Source organism: Hermetia illucens, chromosome 3 (assembly GCF_905115235.1).
Source record: "Hermetia illucens chromosome 3, iHerIll2.2.curated.20191125, whole genome shotgun sequence".
Lineage (NCBI taxonomy): Eukaryota > Metazoa > Arthropoda > Insecta > Diptera > Stratiomyidae > Hermetia > Hermetia illucens.
The window spans coordinates 8,899,343-8,921,574 of record NC_051851.1 but is presented as its reverse complement, the minus strand read 5'-3'; the positions used below and the strand labels follow the sequence as shown (position 1 = coordinate 8,921,574).

Here is a 22,232-nt window from a genome sequence, read left to right as displayed (position 1 = left end):
CTTTCTGTAAACCGTTCTCATCTTTTGAATAATCTATAAGGTATGCAATGCAGTTGACCAAATTGGCTCCGCGCAGTATAAAGCTGACCACTCTACCGATAAGCAGTGTACGCATCGCGGGCTACCAAGATTTGGCATCAAACTTGCCAGGTCTTGCTAACATTGGACGTCTTGGTGCAAATATGTTGTAAGTACTACTTGAAAGGTACTTAAAGTGTACATGTTATGATATGCTTCCCCATTCTGATACGAGCAGTGGTTTTCTTACACCGTTTCTTGATAAGCACCGCCTCTGGTTTATCCTCCGGGAGTAAAACAACAATCACCGCTACGTCTTGGCATAACCCACTACTGTGGCCTCGTTAGCAACTGGAATGTTGAGGACATCATTATACACGATATTCCACAATAGCGGCCCCAAAACGGAGCCCTGTGGAGCACTCGCGGAGACAATGTATTCTGTAGTTCAATTCTCTGTGTCGTACCAGAGCCTTCTACATGGTAAAAAACTACCAACAAGCGAAGTTAAGTAACTGGGTACATCAATCAAGGGGAGAGACCTCTTTATGAGGTTCCAACTGGCCGAAAGCATTTTGCATATCAAGGGTAATCACAGCACAGTACTTGCTAATACCATTCCTCCCGTGCATCACATTTTCAGCTAATCCAGTGACTAGTTTGATTGCGTCGACGGTTGATCTGGCTGCACGGAAGCCGAATCCTCGGCTCTGATAAACATCCTACACGGTCTACAGCCGGGACCAATCTGTTGTAGATTATTGACTCCACTATTTTTCTTATAGCACCCAATGGACCCAATGGATCGGTGTGGTGGCTTACCAGGTTTAGGCAACAATATTAGCCTTTGTTTTTTCAATGTTTTAGGAAAGATCCCATCCACAAAGCATGCTTGAAACAACTCTTAATATATGTCTGGCTTCGACTTGACTGCTAGGTTTAAGGTTTTATTTGGTATGCCGTCGAAGCCCGGTGCTTTGTTATCTCCCAGCCTACCGCAAATCTACAATAGTTCTTTCGTCGTTATGGGTGGTATTACAGTCACATCTAAAAATGTCAGCAAACTGTAACTGCTTGAGCCCTCCTAAAGATACCCTGAACAATTTTGAGTAGGAGATCCCCACATGTAATTTTCGGAGCTCCCTGACCATTGAATCTCCCCATTACAACCTTGTGGGTGCTTTCCCATGGGTACATATCCGCTTTTGCGCAGAGTTGTTTGAAGCAATCCCTCTTGCTTCGCTGTAAAGCTAGCTTCAGGTTTCTTTGAGCTTCCGTCCTTCAATACTATCCGTCGTCCGCCATACTACACCTCGACCGAAGATCAGACAATTTACTATTCCACCAGTAGTTAGACTTTCTACTGGGGAAGTATAACGTCTCGACATCGATGCCATACACTCCTTGGTATGTAGGGCTCTCCTCAACATTGTGCCTGCTCCAACCATACATCTATGAACCTGACGTTCTCCTCATTCTTGGACTAGCAGGTCTCCAACCACATGACTTGCTTTTCTGGTCAAAGACGATTACCTGGTGATCAGTGTGGATGTCGTGCCCACTGTCGCACCAGCAAATATTGCGAACTTGCGAAGGAGAAACAAAAGCCAGATCCACAACCGAACCGGATCCCCCTTTCCGGTAAGCATTAATCCAACCATCGTTAGCCAATATGTTTAACAGCGCGAAAGCCTTCAAGAGACAACGCCCTCTTGGATTCTTCAATCAGCTTCCCTAATCTGTAGCCCATGCTTTGAATTCACCGGCGATGACTTTTGGTCTCCATCCTCTTGCGCCCAAGGCCAATCTGTCCAATATATCCTCGAATCCAACCAGCGTCAGGCTTGGAGTAGCATAGCAGCTGTAGACATGTACGCCGTTTTTGTCCATAGGAAACCACTTGTGGACTGCTCCATATATTTCTGAAGGGCTTAGTCCCCGAATGGCGGTAAAACCACCCCCCCCCCCCCCTCTGTGGAATCAGGTACCCACACATTATTGTTAGGGTTTCTATATGGTCCACTTATAATAACCACCTGTAACTTCGATTCGTGCATGGTCTGCGAAAGAGGTCTTGAGCGACTCTGTCCGTCTGTCTGTCTTCCACACGAACTTTGCTCAGAAATGGCTATACCGATTGATCCGAAATTAGGTGAGAGGGTGGGGACTGTAAACGCCCATACATGCAGCGGACTACATCTTTTTATGCTGAATTCAGGGGGGGGGGCAAATATGCTAAAGGGGAGTATACAGTTTTTTTCACCGAATATAGTCTTGTTGGGTATCAATTGGAAGCTCCCGATTATTACTTTTTGAAGCCAGTCTTAGTTTTGACATTTGTGTGAAAGAGGGTCGAAAGTGATGATTTCTTTAACGAACCCATTCTCAGAAACTACTCAACCGAAAAATATTTATTAGTTTACAAATCATATGGATGTGCCTGGGAAACGTATAGTGGAGGACTTCGGCTAACTTCACACACGAGATATGGTAGTTAAATGGTTTGTTGCACCGAGTTATCATTTGCTCTATGTAAGGACGATACTTTGTCAAATGACGAATGACTCTGTCTCCTTTTTTACTTCTTCAATCCCGTCGAAATTAGGTAAGTTAAGACAATAGTGTGATTATTCAAGGGTTCATTTGAATGACCTACAAAATTTCTAGTACAACCTTCTATAAATGGTTGCAACAAACCTGTTGTCAAGCGTAGGACATCTCATACTTCTACGCAATCTTGCGCTACGAAACTTAAGATCATCTGGTCATCGGTTACCCATTGAATGATTTCATCATTTAGCACAGACAGTAAAAGAACTGACGTGGCTCGCAATGTGTTTCCTATTTTCTTCCATTTTCCTCATTCAATCAATGTGAGTCAGAGTGTCCGGATAGCTGAGTAGTTAGGGCACAAGACTGTCGTACGGAAGGTCACTGGTGGCAGTATCGTGATTTGGAGTCGGATACCAGTCGACTCAGCTATGAATGACATAAAATCCCCGCATTTCTTTACAATGATCCAAAGAATTCTTACATGATCAGCACATCAGGATCTAGTATGGAATCCAGCCTACTCTTTGTCAGTCAACCCTGTTTATGCATTCCTTGCGCCGTAGAGCTATTCTCTTTACGATGGCGGAAAATATGCAAATGGCCTAGTCTATGGAAGAGATGATTCCGTTCTTATTTGGAGGAACCAACCATATTGGCCTGTTACGGTTGCCTGTCATCTCATTGGAGGAACCTCAGTTGATATCATGCCACTGAGAATCTTGACCGCTTATCCCTCTTCCCTCTTAAACTGTGTATCATTGTGCAAGAAATGTTCTCATTGGATCATCAAAAGGTGCACCTGTAAACTCTACGTTGCACCTCTTGTATTTTCTGACGACACCAGAGATAGCTCTCGAACCTTGTGCTTGCCCATACCCGCAGTGATCATTGACGTTTTTAGCTTCTTACCTTATTCGATTCGTTTCTATGCGTCTGTGTTGCAATCAGCTGAGCCTTAAGAAGGATTACGATTGCTGAATGATACGCTGGTCAGGAAAACCGCTTGTGTCAAATTTGGAAGGCCGAAACAACCGTGAGGAGACGCAAATGTGACACAAAAGGAAATATAGAAGACCATTACAAAACAGGTCTGGAGAGTAAGAGAAAATCTGGGGGAAACAGAAACAACCGCGCCACCCGATGAGAACGCGACGAGCGCTAAACGGATCGCAGAAAGATCGTTGCAGGGCGAACTTGGGAAAAAAAGAAAGGAGGAAGGAGCACCTGAAGGAAACTTCGCTCAGGTACTCTGTAGGGCATAAAAAAAGGAGACGAAGAGGGACAAAAGACAAAAACACCTCGCGTCATCAGAAAAACCTCTGCTTAAAATTAAGGTGCATACGAAGGCTGGAGCACAAAAAGGAAAGGTAGGGAGACGAGGGAGAACTAGACCGCCAGCTCTACTTATTAACACACACAGAAGGCACGACTTTTGCGGAAGTCCTCAGTGAAATCCGTTGCAAGATCAAGCCCGAAGATAAAGGAGCGGAAGTGTCCTCCATTAGCAAAACGAAAGCTGGTGGAGTCCTGGTCGAATTTGGCCCGAGAACAACAAATAAAGTTACTTTCTGTGAAGCAGTCAATGGGCTTCTGTGAGATAAAGCATTGGTTTCCAGCCTGGAACCTACGTGCTCCCTGGAAATCCGAGATATTAGCTGCCCCACAGAAAAGAACGAGATTGAAGAGGCCATCAAACGTGAATGTCCGGAAGTAACCAATGCCGGAATTGCTATCACCTATGTGATCTCCCGAGGCCAAAAACTCGCTGTGGTGGGAGTTGCGAACAATACGCGAGGATCCTTCTAAACAGCGGGAAAATAACAATTGCTTGGGTAGTGTGTTGGATACGAATCCGGGCCACACCAACCAAATGTTACTGAAGTTTGGATTATGGGCACACGTCTGCAACCTGTTGGGACCTGACAGAAGGGCGACATACCGCAAATGCGGTTAGGCAGGCCATAAAGCAGAGACCTGGAACAAAAAGGAGAGCTGCGTCCTCTGCGGAAACTGCGGCCCAAGCCCAGGGGCGGCTTTGTCTAGATTCAATATTTAGGGATAACATCTTTCAATGTCTATCTAACGCCAAATGACACGACGCCGGACTTTCGACGCAGGCTTGATGCTCTGAGTGACGCTATCTTTGGTACAAAGAGGCGGATCGTGGTCGGGGGTCGTTTCAATGCCAGGGCACTTGAATGGGGCACGCCTCATCCAGAATCCAGAGGGAAACGAATTCTGGAAATGGCGGTGAGAACAGAACTGGTAGTTCTAGACACCTGGTATACCCCAATGTTCCGGCGCCCAGCCTACGAGGGAAGCATTCCAGACGTAATCTTCGCGTCGGAGTCACTGGTAGACGGTTGGTGAGTTCTGGAGGACTTCTCGGCAAGCAACCATCAATTCATTGCCTTCGAAGTGGTTGACACAAACTCTCACTGTGCGCCACCTACCAAGAGGTTTGTCGAAACTCTTAGAACAGGCCGCGCTGGAGGGTACTCCTGGGGCTGGGATGGCACTGCTGACACTGTCCTAAACTCAATTATGAACGCGATGACGACGCCCTGTGGAGCTTTCATGCCCAAGAGGGCCTCGAGACATGGCGAACCTTCTATGTATAGATGGACGGCAGAAATTGTAGACTAAACGATCGGGAGGAGGCGGGTGCCATCACGACAAAGTACAGCTCTGCCAAAAGGAGACTTCGCAACGCAATCAATAGGAGCGAAGCTCACTGCTGGCAGGATCTGATCGACGAGGTGGGGACTCGGTTACAAATTAGTAATCCGAAGAATCAGGACTCTGCCGAAACCCTGTTCACTTAAAGCTGAGTAGATGAACCGCACGGATAACGGCAACGACTGCTCACTTTTATCTATAAAAGAGTTAGAACAAGTAGTCTTTTCTATGAAAAGCAAGAAGGGGCCAGGACCCGATGGTATTCCAGCAGAAGTATACAAACTGGTATGCCAACATCGGCCAGATCTACTGTTCAGCGCGTTCAACGCTTGCCTGAAAGAGGGCACTTTCCCTTCTAATTGGAAGTTGGCGAGGCTTTCGCTGATCATACCGCTCACTTTGTATGCTTGACCTAGCCGGGAAAGTGCTCAAAAGCTCATCAGAAGTAGACTCGCTGGCCGAGCTCAATCGGTCGTGCTCCTCGTAACGCCTGACGTCAAAAACGCTTTTAATTCTGTAAGATGGAAAGACATTCTATATATTACGGATATTGAGGGACTATCTGAGGAACCGCCCTCTACTCTATGAAAAGTTAGAGGGTCAGAGGAGGATGAACGTCACGTCGGGGGAGTTGCAGAGATCCATGCTAGTGCCGAATCTATGGGACGCTTCTATGATAGTCTAGTTAAACTCGACATACCAGAAGAGTTGCGCCTGGTCGGTTATGCAGATGATGTTAAGGTGCTTATTCCTGGACGTACTGTCAAATAGGCGCAAAATAGACTTGGCATATTGATGCACTGAAAAAAACGAAGTAGTTATCCTGACTTAAAAGAGAATTCCAACCCTGCGTCCGATATCGTTCAGCGAGTCAATGATCGAGTCAAAACCAAGGGTAAATTATATTGGATTGACTCTTGACTCAAAGATGAGCCTTTTTGAGCAAATCAAAGCGGCAGCGAACAAGGCTGCAGCTGGAGTTTCTCCGTTATATAGGCTAATGCCAAACATTGGGGGTCCTTCGCCTAGCAGTCGACGTCTTATGATGAACTAAACGCAGTCTGTCCTACTCTACAACGAAGAACTATGAGCTGACGCTCTTGGCAAGAAGATATATCGTAAGCATATCGCGCAGGTACAGAGACGGGGAGCTTTGCGGGTGGCGTCTGCGTACCGCACTGTCTCTAAACTGGCCGTGATCTTGATCGCGGTAGTGATCCCCGTTGCCCTTCTTGCTAAGTAGCGTCAAGTCATATCCAAGTGCAAGGGAGATGAGCCAAGGGAGGTGATTGCGTCGTGAAGAACGGCAACATACCCTAGACGAGTGGCAGCTCTCTTGACAAAATGAAACTAGGGACAGATGGGCTGCGCAGCTCATCGACAACTTAGGTGCGTGTCTGCATAGGAAGTATGGTGAGACTGACTATTTCCTTACCCAATTTTTAAGTGGGCATGGAGGTTTTCAGTCTTACCTGCATAAGATTGGAAAGGCACGATCTGCGGATTGTGGGTTTTGCAATGCAGTTGTGGACGACGCTCACCACCCTTCTTAAGGTTTGTACGAAACAAAACCTTATTAGAATCGAGACGGTGTCTGTCTGTCCGTCTGTCTTTGTTTTTGTTTTTTTTTTTGAGGAGGTGGAAACCTTCAAAAGACACTGGCCTGGACACGCCAGCGTGTGGGATTCTTACCCACTAAAACCATCCCCGATGCCCTCCAAGCTCCGTGGAACCACCGTACGGTATTACATCACGGGGCGGAGTCGGCTCATTTTAGCTTGGTCCCCTTTCGTCTCTACGCGGCCTACGTAACCGCGCTTTTCTGGTCTCCTCTGCTTTTCGCAGTTTGCTCTGGATAGATACGACCATGGAGTTGATTGCATCCCAGTCTTCCTGGCATGTTAGCTTTCTTCGCACCAGATTCTCTGGTACAAGCACTTCTCCTAGAGTCTCCTCTAGGTTCTTCCTTACCTCCAACAAACCTTAGATAGTGGAAGAATACATGCTCTGGGTCCTCTGGGATTCCATCGTTTGAACAGTTTGAACAGTCGGGTGGGGTATCCAGTTTAAACCTGTACAGGTACTGGCGATATCCTCCATGCCCCGTAAGAAACTGAGTAAGATTATAATTAATCTCACCGTGGCGTCTCTCCACCCACGCCTTGATGGCAGGGATAAGCCTGTGTGTCCACCGAGCCTTTCCCGAGCATTCCCAACGCTCCTGCCATCTATTTAGCGATCTCTCCCTTTCGGCGTTCTTCGTCTGTGATAAAGGAGAGATAGACTTCGCATTATATATATTCGTCATCTCATCTGCCAAGATGTCAATGGGCATCATTTCAGAAATGACGAATGCTGCATCATCTGAGACAGTCCTGAATGCCGAGCACACCCTTAGGGCGGTTCTTCTGTAGACTGAACTCAGTTTGTTAGCGTTAAATGTAACCTGCAATGCCTTTCCCCAAACTGGAGCTGCATAGAGCAGGATCTAACTTACTACCCTAGCTATAAGGAACCAGGAAGCATGCGTGGCCCCCCCACGTTCGGCATCATTCTTGCCAGGGCCACACTCGTAGTGGATGCTTTGTCATGAACGTGTGGCTTATAGCTAAGCTTCCCATCTATCATCACTCCCAAGATGATATGATTCCCAATTTGAATACGGGCAAAATTTCTTTTACGGCGTTTGGTGATGAGGACCGCTTCTGTTTTTTCCTCCGCAAGTGTCAGACCTGAACTCTCAAGCCAACCCTTAACAGCACTGATCGCTTGACATGAGTATAACTCAGCATCTTCGAGATGCTTTGCGACAACAACCAGCGCTATATCATCGGCGTAGCCCACCACCGTGGCTTCCTCCGGAAGGGGAAGATTAAGAACATCGTTGTATATGATGTTCCACAGCAGTGGGCCCAGTACGGAGCCCTGTGGGACACCCGCGGAGACAACGTACTCCTGGGGTCCATCATCGGTGTCATACCAAAGCCTCCGTTCTTGTAAATAGCTGCTGGCAATAGCTGCAAGATAAGCGGGAATACCAATCTTCTCCAGAGATTCCCGTATTAGGTTCCAACTGGCCGAATTGAATGCATTTCTCACATCCAGAGTCACCACTATGCAATATTTGCTAGTACTGCCCCTTCCGTGGATTGCATCTTCGGCCAAGCCAGTAACCATTTTGATGGCATCAATGGTTGATCTGGCTTTACGGAACCCATACTACCGATCTGAGAGACCTGCCTGGCTCTCAACAACCGCAACCGCCGCCCACAGTGTCTAAAAGACAAATAGGTCTGTAGGAGATTGGCACCCCTGGAGGTTTGCCAGCCTTAGGCAGTAGCACCAACTTCTGTCGTTTCCATGATGCAGGATATATCACCTCGGACATGCACACTTCGAACAACTCAACGAACATGTCCGGTCTGGATTTCACGGCAAGCTTAAGGGCCTTATTCGGAACGCCATCCAGATCCGAAGCTTTGTTATCTCCCATCCTAGCGCAGATCTCCAGCAGCTCGTCACTGGTGACTGGCGGTATTGCCGTGTCGTTCAGAGGTCTGTCCGTCTGTCTGTCTGTCTGTCTGTCACACCCGATTTATTCGGAAACAGCTAGACCGATTGTAACGAAAGTTGGTGAGAGTATGTAGTCTGGCGTTCCCTTTACATGCAGTAAGTGGGGCCATCTTGTGTTAAGTTTAAGTGGGGCTCCCTATAGATGTGAATGGAGGGTGCAAATTTGTTTTTCACAGAATGTAGCCATGTGGGGTATATTTGCAATATTTGATATTGGGTGAAACATAAGGGAGTGGGGGCTCAAAATATGACTCCCAAAAAGTGTAACAGGGCTCGTCCTCAGAACTTATCCAACCGAAAAATTTGAGGCTCCGCAAGGCAGTAGCGTTTGGAGGAAGTAGTGTGACAGACAGCGCCTGGCTAGCTCTTTGACGACGGGGAAGTGTTTAGTTGGTAGTTCGCCAATAAAAAAAATTTGAAAAACCCGCTGAAGATAGTTCAAGGCAATTGTTCCTGCTAATTTTCCTTGCTGCCGTGAAAGATGTCTACTATCATCCGAGAAAGAAATATCGGCTCACCCCAGCTATTAGATGAGGTTCACGGTTGGATTTTCGCAGTCATCTATAAGATGGTGATTTTTTCCTAGCCGTTTCCATGAATGAATCCTCATTTTAAACAGCTAACCATACATTACTTTTGCGGAAATCCTTGTTGGTGTTTCAATCTTTGCTAATTAAAGTCTCAAACAAAAGCAACCAAACTTGGGATGTTAGATACAAATTCCACTTTCATTCTTCTGTCCTGATTCATCCTACCATATGTTCTTCATCCCTGTGAGGACTTCCACTACCAATTAGGATTCATTTCATTTAATTAATTTTAAACAACTACGTCCGATAATAATTCAATTATTGGGAAAAATCTAGTAGATATGCCCATGTTTCGCAAACGTGCACTGTCACCGAACATCTCCATTGCACGCTGCACCGATGCACCGCTGCACTTACATCCAACACTATAATCACCATTGGAGCGGATTTACCGAAGCTCACGGGACTGGCAACAAATGCACATTATTGCAACCATTTTATATTGTGCCCACTTCCCCAGAAATTTATTACACACACGCCACTCATTATGCATTCATTGCACGTTTTTGAAGGTAATTGTACGGCTAAAGAATGCATTTTGCATAATGGAGATACCATGTCGTGAATGAATGCCACTCTATGATTTGAATACCGTCCCGAGAAAATATGAGTGTTTCCCTTCATTCTTTTGTGCATGCATGCATTTGAGAGTCGGGGGTGGATTTGGAAGGGTGCAGATGCCTCCACTGGGAAGAGTGGCCGAAAAAGATACAACTATCTGCCATGGAGCGCGGCATGCGAACAAGTGCGCCATAAATTTGAGGGTGAAAATTGCATTGGCGAACTTTTTCGGAATTTGATTCTAGTTTTCGCGGTCTATTGTGAAAAAGTTGTTGGAAAAATATGAATCCCTGGGGGGTGTCGCTCGGTGGTAGAAAATGATACTCGTGGGAGGATGTACTCGTATGCATGTGACACCAATTAAGTTCGAGGAGAGTCCCCTGAAAGATACTGAAATCTATCTATCAATCTAAGCGTGACTTCGCATGCAACCCTTTCCTTCCCTCAACTTGGCCGGGCTCACGATTTATTATTCTAAGTGCGTAATTACCGTCGCTACTTAAGTGAGCTTTGCCAAATTATATTAGCCCATAATGGATGACAATTCTGAGTACATTAATCCGGCCATTAGTGAAGCTTGCGACCGAAAGAGAATGTGCAGACATGATGTCTGTGTGTTATCAGCGGACAATGACGCGATATGTTTGCCATCCGCAGCGGAGCTCATAGGAGCTAGCTGTTTGTCATTGACCCAAACATAGTAGGAACGGCCAAAGAATAATAATGGACGACTATGTATAATGTTGCAGATAGTGTTCACGTAGCGAGCAGCATTACCGCCGAGTGACATCTTTATCATGTTGCCAGTGGCCGTCTTCGGTCGAAACATTAAAGTGTTTTGAAAACGACAGTGGAAACGTTTCAACAGACCATCGTTGAAATGCTGGATGCTTTGTGCGAAAAACGTGGCGAAGACGTTATATAATGCAATATTTCACTGTGCATTTGAAAGCCAAGTGGTCGCATTTCACTCCTTTCCTGTGGGTGTTGGCTGGGGTCTAATGGCCACTGCGGAAAGCAAAGTGTCACGTAATTGACCGGACGACCTTCAAGTGGTTTATCGCTTGAATTACATCAACTTAGTAAACAAAAACAATGAGCCTAATGCGGGCATTGATAAGGTATTCTGCGGGCGAAATCTTCTAACGTGACCTTACCCAGGTGACCCCTTTACATACTCTGGTCAGTAATGCGTGCTGCTTTCGTAAGATCGCTTAACTAGCCCATCAGAAACGCAGCATGGAGGGTACGTTAGTAATCTGATCCATAAACTCCCCCAAGAAGAGGCAGGCTTGCATTTGATATGAAGGGGAACATTTTCACAACTTCCTGAATCGGTTTTTCGCTCCTCCTCTTCTTAATCTACTTTAAATAAAAGACAGGATAACAAGATTGGGTGTTTGACCCATTTACCCTCAATAGAAGCTAGGGAGGTTCAAAGACTGCAAAGTTCGATGGACAGTTAAAAGTCTGGGAAATAATGCAACTATGGAAACAACCCTTTGGCACTCCTAAGAGGCATTCGTACCTCAGAGCTCCCGCTCGGACACCACCTTGTCGTGGTGAGGGAGCCTGTAGTAGTTTACTACTACACTAAGGTGTCCAAAAATATGAATATGGAAACGATGGACTTAAACTCTCCAAGTGGTAGGAAGTCACAGACTTCGAATCCACCCGCGACCATGAGCAATCATGTCGCGGCCGAGGCGTGGATTTTGGAGGCCTCACCACATTCATATTCGCCTACAGATCAATCTGTAGAAGGCATGCTTTCCGACTCAGTGGAAAGTTTGCACAAGGTGCCTACGGCGAAGTTAGCCAGAAAGGAAAGTACGGAAACTCTCAAATTGGGAGAAACTGGAAATCCGACTACGGCCGGCTCGTCCGCGGTACTACAGCCCAAATCTACCCGCAAGCGGAAAAGGAAGGCCCGGCGGAAGGGAACTTCGGCCACTAAGGAGGGGGGACTACAGGCTGAATCCCGCCTGTCAGAACCTTCTCCTTCATCCTTACCGGGAAGAGCGGAAGAACGGGAAGCTGGTGACGTGGAAGCTCCTGGTTTAACGCCGGTGTGTGGAAATGGATCCAAGCGGTCCGGACACCGTGAACCTGGAAAGGCCCTAAGCCGAAGGCAGAAGAGAGCACTGCGAAGGAAGATGAAGCACCTTGGGAATGAGGACATGGACGTGGCTGTACCACTAGGCGCGGTAACGTCCAGAGAAATCGGACGCAAGGAAGCGGAATCTCTGGCGGAAGGTGGGGATAAACTGGAAACCCCGGTAAGATCTAGACTGGATGCACCAGACCCTTCTGACAGCGGTAATACGTGCAAGAAGCGTAAGACCAACACATCTGCTGTGGCCAACGCTTTATTGTGCTCCGCACCAGGGCTTATATCCACGCGTCTCGCGGGGATTAGGACCGGTGTGCCCCCCGTAAGGGGGCTCGCACTGAGGAAGGGACTACAGAGTGAATCCTACCTGTTAGTAACTTCTCATACACCTTCCAAGGAACAGGCGGAAGGAAGGGAAGCCAGAGACGTGAACGGAACTGACTTGATGCCAGTTCGAGTGATCGAATCTATGCAACCCGAACACCGCAAACCAATTAAAGTGCTAAGTGGAAAACAGACGAATGCTCTGCGGGATGAGATGAGATCTTTCGTGGATGAGAACATGGGAATTGCGGTACTTCCAAGTACGGCTTTTTTCAGAGAAATCAATCACGAAGGGATTGAGTCTCTGGCGGTACGGTGTGGGGGAAACCCCGCCATACGCGGACTGCCGCATACGCTTCTAACTGTTTTCCATAAGACAATAGACTAAGTTTATGTCGAAAAACACAAAGATTGGTCAAATCAACCTGCAGCATGCCAAAGCTCCCTCCTACCTGTTGGCAGCGAGAATGACAAAGCTACAGGATTTCCCCTATATCTTTCTGGTGCAAGAACCGTGGGTTCGATTAAACAGAATCTGTGGCATTGGATCAGTAAAGGGGGCTAGGATCTTCTACGACGAAAGATCCATAAGACCGAGAGCTTGCGTCCTGATGTCAAGACGGTTAGAGGCAACTATGCTGAGACAATATTGTTCCCAGGACTTAGCTGCGGTCATCATACAATACCAAATAAATGGCGAGAGGAAAAACATCATAGTTGCCTCCGCTTATTTACCCTATGATTCTTTGTATCCTCCACCGACGCAAGAACTTAGGGATCTGGTGGCGTATGTAGAATCAAGTGGTCTCGAACTCTTAATAGGTTGCGATGCGAATGCTCAACATATTTGTTGGGGCAGTAGCAAATGCAATCCAAGAGCAGAGAAGCTATTTGATTTCATCACTTCAGCTGGTCTTATGACTGCAAACGTAGGGTGCGCCTCTACGTTCGTGGGACCGAGAAGAAGCGAAGTAATTGACCTAACAATCTGTACCCCAAAATTGTTAGAGTTGATTACAGACTGGCGAGTGCTAGACGAGGTCCCACTGTCAGATCACCGATATCTAGAATTCAATCTGACTATTTCGGGCGAACAGTCTGCAGTACAAAGACGGAACCCTAGGAAAACGGATTGGGCAAAGTTCAATGAACTTCTTGGCAATAAAGTACAGTTCATTAGGCGACTAAGGACTCCTTTGGTGCTGGAAGATGAATTGAAAACTCTGAACTGCACACTTTTAGAGTGCTACGAAGAGGCTTGTCCTATTTCCCGAGGCCAAAGCGGTAAAACGGTTCCTTGGTGGAACCGAGAACTGCAAAAACTCAGGAAATCAACCAGGCGACTTCTAAATCGTGCTTGCAAAAGTAACAAGAACGAAGACTGGTTAAATTTCAGGAACTCACAATGTGAATATAAGAGGCTCGTGAGGTGCTCGAAACGAGACTCCTTTAGAGCGTACTGTGAGGAACTGGAAGGCGAAAGGGAGACTTCAAGGCTGTGCAGAGTCCTCAAAAGGGATGAGTCGGTAAAGTTGGACTCTCTTAGAAAACCCGACGGTACTTTCACGAGCTCCAGATTGGACTCAGTACAAACCCTCCTGGAAGTACACCACCCGGGGGAACGGGTGAGAGAAGTGGTAGGGGGAGAGTTGAAGGTTCTTGCAACCCCTTCAACACGCAAGTGTTGCAAGGGGAACTGGAACACTGCGAAAGCGGTTGTTACCCATGAAAAGGTGAGAGCTGCCATACTGTCCTTTGAACATTTCAAAGCACCTGGCATGGATGGCATCTATCCGGCAATGCTAAAGGAGGGTATGGAGCATTTAGAGCGACCTCTATGAAATATTTTTCGAGGATGTTTTGCTCTGGGCTACGTGCCTTCTTCTTGACAACAGGTTAAGGTAGTTTTCATACCGAAACCTGGGAAAGATGACTATTCTAATCCAAAGAACTTCAGACAGATCAGCTTGACTTCATTCTTGCTGAAAGGTTTGGAGAGACTGGTGGAGCGTCACATTCGTGGAAACGCACTTAGGTCACACCCACTTAGTGAAAACCAACATGCTTACCAACGTGGAAAGTCCTGTGAGTCTGCTCTTCATTCTTTGGTCACAAAGATAGAGGATGCAACTTTGAATGGTGAGTACGCGATGGGGGTGTTCGTGGACATTGAAGGGGCTTTTGACTGTGCGCCTTTTCAAAAACTTTGTGATGCCGCCAGAGCGCATGGTGTTGATGATGCCTTAATTAAGTGGATCCATGCTATGCTAACGCAGAGATTGCTGTGCACTCAGGTGGGTGTCGATCGCTACCTGACTGCAGAAGCAACGAAAGGCTGCCCCCAAGGAGGTGTGCTTTCGCCACTTCGGTGGAGTACGCTGATCGACTCACTACTATGCGAACTGCAAAATTTACCAATACACGCTCAAGCTTATGCTGATGACGTGGCTATGCTTGCTGTTGATCGGCATCTTGGAACGGTGTATAGGAATATACAAAGTGCCGTTGATTTGATAGACAGTTAGTGCCTCAGACATGGTCTGCCAGTTAATCCAAATAAAACCACAATGGTTTTACTCACAAAAAGGAGAAAACTGGATGGACTTTGTCTCCCTGGGATGAGGGATACCATCCTTCAACTCTCCGAAGAAGTGAAATGTCTGGGTCTGGGTATCACTGGTGCCATGAGCACGACATCCGGCGCAGCTCTGAATGCACTACTCAATTTGCAGCCCCTGGATATATTTATTCAAAGCACTGCAATGAGAGCAGCTCATAGGCTAATTCGATTAGATCTATGGGAAAACAACGGATGTGGGAGGCACAGAGCATTGGAAGAGTTACTGGGAGGACTGAATCCAGTTCTTACAATGCCTTCCGGTTCTCGTGTCCCCATATATCTGTTTGGTAGAAGATATGAAGTTACCTTGAAGCGTAGAGAGGACTGGGAAGACCCAGAGGAATGCGTGGCGGGATATACGGAAGTCTTCTACATCGATGGCTCAAAAACACAAGAGGACTCTGAAGCCGGAGTCTACCTCTCGAATAAAACCGAGAAGTGGGCTTTTCCTGTGGGACAATATACAACGGCTTTTCAAGCCGAAGTTTATGCGATCCTAAGGGCAGCAAACTGTGTGATTGACGAGCGGTTGAAGAGCAGGCGCATCGCAATCTGCAGTGACACTCAAGCTGCATTGGAGGCATTGAGTAATCCTTTGATCACCTCGAAAATCGTTCAGGAATACAGAAACCGTTTGAACTCCATGTCTAGATTCAATACGGTGGAACTACTCTGGGTACCTGGCCACTGTGGCGTAGAGAGAAATGAAATCTCGGACGCTTTAGCGAAAGAAGAGTCAATCTCCCCCATGCCGGGACCGGAGCCAGCAATTGGGGTATAAGTAGCATTGGCTAAATCTGTTTTCAAAAACTGGGAACAAGCTTCCCATAATGACAGGTGGCAGAGCCAAAATGCTGCTCGACACACCAAACTTTTCCTGCCAGAACCCAACATACGTACCGCAAAGTTTATCCTGTCGAAAAGCAGGAGGACTTGCAGGTGTAATGTGGGCATTCTGACAGGCCATAATTCACAAGCTGGGCATATGTTCAGAATAGGAATTACTCAAGATGATACGTGTCCCTCCTGTAATGAGGAAGCGGAATCCACGGAGCATATCCTATGTGAATGTCCCGCCTATGGACGCATCAGATCTTTGGTGCCGATGTTCTCCAATTGCGACGGGTAGCATCACATCCACTAACGGAAATCCTGCGATACGTTAACGAATCCGGAATATTCCGTTAGACGGGGGTGGCGAGTACAATGGGCCAACACGGCCTGAGTGCTCAGAAGCTGTAGCTTCTCCCCCACCACACACACACACACACAATGTCGACAAACTGATGAATCCCGCCCCAGCTATCACGTTTGCCCTAACAACCTTCATAGCTAAGAGATAGGGACATGAAGTTTGCATGTGACGAATGCAAATACAGAAAACACTGTACGGGTGAAACATTAGGAGGAATCCCTTAGAATGAAGCAGGACAATGAGGGCCAAAACTTTGTTTCCAGGGTTTGAGATGCGAAGGGAGGGTAGTGACCCCAAACAGCACTCTTCATTGTCGTTTCAGGCCAACAAAGAAATGTAATTCATCTTATGCCCTGTTCAGCCGCATCACACAGGATAGGGGATGTTCCTCGCTACGAAACGCGATCGAGTTGCTTACTTGCATTCCTTTTCCATTTTAAGATGAAGCCATATAGCGAGGTTGGCCAGTAGGTAGCATCGGTCACTCCGACGAGCCGAAATCGCGCTGTGATACCACAAACTCTTAAGACTATGACTGTTGTTATAAGAGCATAAAGGCAGAGTCCATTAGACCCAGGTGTTGAGAGCAAACCCGTAGCATTCACGAAGGAAAACACCTTTTCTGCTGTACAGCAAGAGGTCTCTCTGAGGTCCGTAGCCTGGCTTTAGCTAGAGGTGGCCAATTACAGTGGGAGTACCTAAGAGTTTGTCCCTCTTTTCCGCAGTTTCGGCAATGCGATTTGTGGGGTATTCCGACGGCATGGTCCCCGAAAGGCCTGTGCCCCGTGTAAACCGCCGTAATGTTGTATGCATTTGCACCCATCTGGCACAAGAGTTTGCGATTGGGTTTGATACATTCGTTCATTCACTTCTATGCTCCTATGACTGCAAACCCAGAGGAGAGTGACCTGGAGCCTTGAGACCTTGGCCCACCAGACTGGAGGATGTTGCCGCTGAATCCAGGACATGAATGGCCGCTTAACTATCAGTCAGAAACCCTGCGTTACGCTTGGAACTCATCTCAAGCTCCAGCCATTAGTAGGCTTTAAGTATTCGTAGTGTTTCACCTTTGGAATGCATTGGTAAATCCTGCAAGACTGTAGGATTCGAACACACTATGTGTGTTCGAGAATACTCCGGTACCGACTCCACAGACTGCATTTGATCCTTCGGGGAAGAATATTGTGTCATATCTTTTCAACACGTCGCTGATCTTCCATCGGTCTAGTTGGAAAGTCTTCAGCAAAGTTTCTCGTGAAGTTCGGCTTACATGTAGCGTAGTCCGTAGGGAATGCCCAGATTTCCCGGGGTAATTCTTCTAGGATGTGAGTATGGCCTTAGGGCTTCGCTGTCCAGCATCCGGAATCGGGTAGACTGACAGCACTGTACGCTGAAGGGTATTTAATGAGTAAATCTAGGGAGAGGAGGTGTAGGAGTAGATTGAGAGCCTCAGCTGGACAAAACTGCAGAGCCCCGATAGCTCCTACACTCGCGGCTCTTTGAATCCCATTTAACTTTGTTCTCCCTATGGCTCCAGTGGTTAAAGTGCTGGGTTGTCGTAGCAGAAGTTGCGGTACAAAGCTCATTGATGGCAGAGGGATTTGTTATCCTGTCTAAATGTCGGATACGAGTCAACTTAGCTGTGAATGAGTACCAGAGTAAAATCAGGGTAATAATCTCGGGCGAGCGCAATGCAGACTACATTGCCTCATACAGTATGCTGTAGTGTCCCGTTGAAGGAAGTGCTCTAACAAACGTCAAAGCCCTGATCTAATACGGATTATTGCACCAATTATTGTTGCTTCCGAGTTGCCACAATGTCGGCAGATGCCGGATTTTACCTAACACTTACATTAAGTGCCAAGCATTTAGGTTCGGACGACCCTATCTACTTAATTAAAATACAGGATAACAAGATTAGGTGACCAATTTATCCTCAATAGAAGCTAGGGAGGTTCAAAGCCTGGAAAGTTCGATGGACAGTGAAAAGTCTGGGAAATAATGCAACTATGGAAATAACCCTAAGAGGCATTCATACTTCAGGTCAAACACTGACTCTAGTCCTTATTGGGTTAAAAAAACCATTGTAGTAATGTCGACAAACTAATGAAGCTCGTTTGTCACGTTTGTCAGATACGGAAAACACTGTACAGGTGAAATATTAGGAGGAATTCCCTAGAATGAATGATGAGAGGATACAGGAAAACCAGCAAATTGGCTTAGGTGCACTTCGAGTGCTGCGGATTTATCTGCGCTTGCTTAGCACGATCTACTTGCGTTGAGGGTTCGCCAGTAACCGTCGGACCGACGATCTTCATCTCCTCCGTTGGCGGCGTCGACTGGATCAAGGTCATTGTACGGTTTTGCGGAGCGCAACACTTTTACTTTTGCGTTCCTGGCTCTTGAGCTCACCTTATAATCCGCCTTCTCTAGTAACCCTGACACTCTTTTTTTACGTGGAGCAGAGAAGGTTGACTATTCACTTAGGACTCCTTCTCCTTGATAACTACCTAGTCTTCCATGGGAATCGTGAGGATTTGAAAGCACCACCAAATACATGCAGCCAGTCTTCTGGGGAGCTTTACGGTCAGATATCGCTGATCTTAGTGACGCAAGAAGAAAGAAGGTCCCTGGAGAATTAGTTCTCGCACGCAGGGGATCACTCCTCCGTGTTCCCATTTGCCGTCCAAGAGATGCTTAATGACCATCTCCGGTAGCTTGTTCTCAGCAGTTTGTCGCTAGCAGAATTACCATCCACTACTGCCACAATTAAGTGGCACGTCATTAAAGGGTTTCGCAGTTCGTGCCTCGTCGGGCTGCTCCGCTGGGGTTGCTATTCAACCTCATTTTGAAATCGATTGCCCTTGAAAGCGGTCAGCTTCGCTCTCTACTGGTTTCCCAGTTTTTTTTTCGAATATTTCCTGATATTTAGTGAAGCCCTTTTCATTCCACTCGTCGGCAGTACCGGCCTGCTCAGAACCCGGACGTCCCTCTTCTTGGTTTCAGCACAGCGATTCTACGGCTGACACCGACTGTACTGTCCTCGACGGGTACTATATCCTGCCTGGATGTCAGCAGCTCATCCTGCTGTGATCCGTCTGGCATCAACATTTTTTCTACTAGCGCCAGTTTTTTTATTTTTTTATTTGGAATTCTTGCCTTGATCGCAGGAGTAGTCCGGCAAAATGTCCACTAGCTCGGCTAAAGGTAAGGGTCGTACTTGAAACTGAAGTCAGAGTCTGCATACTAAATACCAAGCTTCCAATTTGGCCTGCAGCCGTCGGCGTATTCTGTTCCACCTTGGCTTGGGGTTCTGTTAGCACCTTTTCCAGTGCAGGGAAGACGAACATCGGGCTGTTGCTATGGTTTACCAAATTACGGTCAGAATCTTAATGCAGATAAACTCAAGCCTATTTGAGAAAACGGGAGGGATTTGCCATTATAATTAGGATGACAGTGTGACGCCTAGAGGTGTCAAGGAGTAGATGGGGTCTCATTAAGATTATTGACATTTAAACCAAAGCATCTTTAGCCTACTGAGATGGATATCATCCTTTGAGTTGGGTATTAAGAATTCACTTAAACATCCACCTGGTGGAATATTATTGAAACACAAACCCTGCCATAAGATTCTCACCGAACCCATACGAGCAATCAGATTGACCATTCTGAAATTAGCAGTTGAGTTAGCCGATAATTTGGTGGTCATAGGGTAGTATAGGTCCCAGGGCGAAACATGGATTCGTACCCACGATGGAGCACAAAACTTGGAAAACACCTGCTGAACGAACACCAACAGCTCTACTCCCAAACTCTATCTCCATCTTCACATGGTTCCTGCTGGGAACTCTTTCTTAACGAAAAGCTGCAGACGGGAAAGGATGAAGGCGAGTCTCCCACGTCTAAAAACGGAACAAATTGTACCAATTGATTCTCCAGGTTGGGGATCGATTAGGGCTAAAAACCCTACACGGAAAACCAGAGTTACGAAGCCAGAAAAGGAGCCTCGCACATGATAAGTTTTACAGCGGCGAACCCGGCAACGAAAACGGAATAACGAAACGTCTCACCATAGGGTCAAAAATCATACTGTACAAGACTATGATCTTGCCAGTCTTTATGGATTCTTCGGAGACTTGGGTTCTTAGCAAAAAAACTGCGAAATCTTGGCCGCGTTCGAGAGAAGAACCTTCCGAGAATTTTTGGCTCTCTACATGAGAATGGACGATTCCATAGTCTACATAACGACGAAATCTATAAGCGATACCATGATCGTTTGGTTGCGGGTAAAACCCGGGTCAATAAGTTGCTGTGGGCGGGTCACCTAATCCGTATGGATGGGCATGATCCAGTTTGAAAACTCTATAAGGGCAATGTCTGTGTTAGAAAAAGAAGACGAGGCAGACCCTACCTGAGATGGATACCAGACAGCTTTTAGGGATATCGAACTGGTGGACCTCGATTCAAACCGGGAGCCTGGAGGCCTAGACCGGATACCAGTTGTTGCGCCGTTGATGATGATGCCGAATAAGGGTGCCCAGATAGCCCAGTGGTTAGACCACCAGGCTGGCGTACGGAAGGTCGCGGTTCAAATCTCACTGCTGCCAATGAAATTTGTATCGTGATTTGACGTCGGATACCAGTCGACTCAGCTGTGAATACCTGGGGGGTAATAAACTCGGGCGAGCGCAATGCTGACCACATTACCACCCATAGGGTTACTGTAGTGTACCGCTAAGGTCTTGAATGAAATGCTCTAACACACTTGAAGATCGTGATCCAATATGGATTGTCGCGTCAACGATTATTATTATTATTATGAGTAAGGCAAACTTATCCAAAACCCTCTAAAGTGGACGAAGATTTTGTCGAATCTATTGGTGGTTTCATCAAGATTGTATTTGTCATTACCTCTAGACAAAGGAGACGGGGAGGGGTGGCTCTGTAGCGAATAGCTGAATTCATCCGGGTGCATTATAAGTGGAGCCCAGAGTGGGGCCAAACATTCTTTAGGTTTCGAAACCGTAAACCTGAGGAGAATAGCTAATTCCAGTACCAAGTTTCGCTTTCGATTTGCTGGATAGAGTTGATATCAGTCTATAAATTTTATACCCGCCTAGCCAAGTCAGTGATACGTATCACGGTTCATTTCAAAATCGTGGATTTAGGCCCCACAATGGGCGTCATCTGATTCATTTGAGTTCGCCACACCTTACATTCGTTTTCACTAAATTTACTATACTTGTTAATATAGCAATGCCAATAACCTGATTCCCAACGAGCGTCGTCTTTTTTGACCCGTCGGACGAGGGTACCTCCAGGTTTACGGTGTAGAGTCCGCGCGTTTCCGTTTCCACATACTGAGATCAAACCAGTTGCTTACACATCACTAGTTGCTCATTCCTCAGCGTTCCCTTCAGCGTGGCGTTCATAACACCTACGGTCTAAATAGGAAAAAGTTGCTTCTCCATGGAAGAGTTTGAATTAGGTAAGGTCTCAAACATCGGCGCCTCAACTACGTTCTGATTGTTTAAGACAGCGAAGTAGCTAGGGAACTCAGGGGATTCGAAACGGATTACATCACACGCAAGCCGTGGGCTATCCAGGTAGGGTGAAACACCAGCGATGTGATGCGCGGCTAAGACATGATGGACCTTACAGACTGATCAAAAACGGTCCGGGGTTTCGAAACAAGATTATTCTCAAAACCGCACTGTGAAGCCGGACTCTTCGGTCTTCTAGGATTCGCCAGTGTATCCTAAGCGAACTTGTTTGTCTATGCGTTGGAAATGATCCAAGCAACCAAGTAACATAAGTTTGGCCACTGACAGCCAAATGGCCCTTAAGGTTTTCTACTGAGTGGAAACAACCTTTAGGCTAGTGGGGTATTGCTGAGACGCGCTGAAAAATCTGAAAGGTATGCTCAGGGTTACCCTTTTTCTCTGTTCCCAGTTGAAGGAGAGTGAGCAGGCCGACGGGTTGGCCAAGTCAGGCTTCCATCTTTTT

The 22,232-nt window shown here is 46.7% G+C and overlaps 1 protein-coding gene across 1 annotated transcript in view; it reads left to right on the top strand.

Moving 5' to 3' along the window:
• LOC119651800 overlaps window positions 1-22,232 on the top strand; it is a 628,198-nt gene that overhangs the window by 311,869 nt on the left and 294,097 nt on the right. The gene's annotated exons all lie outside the window — the stretch shown is intronic.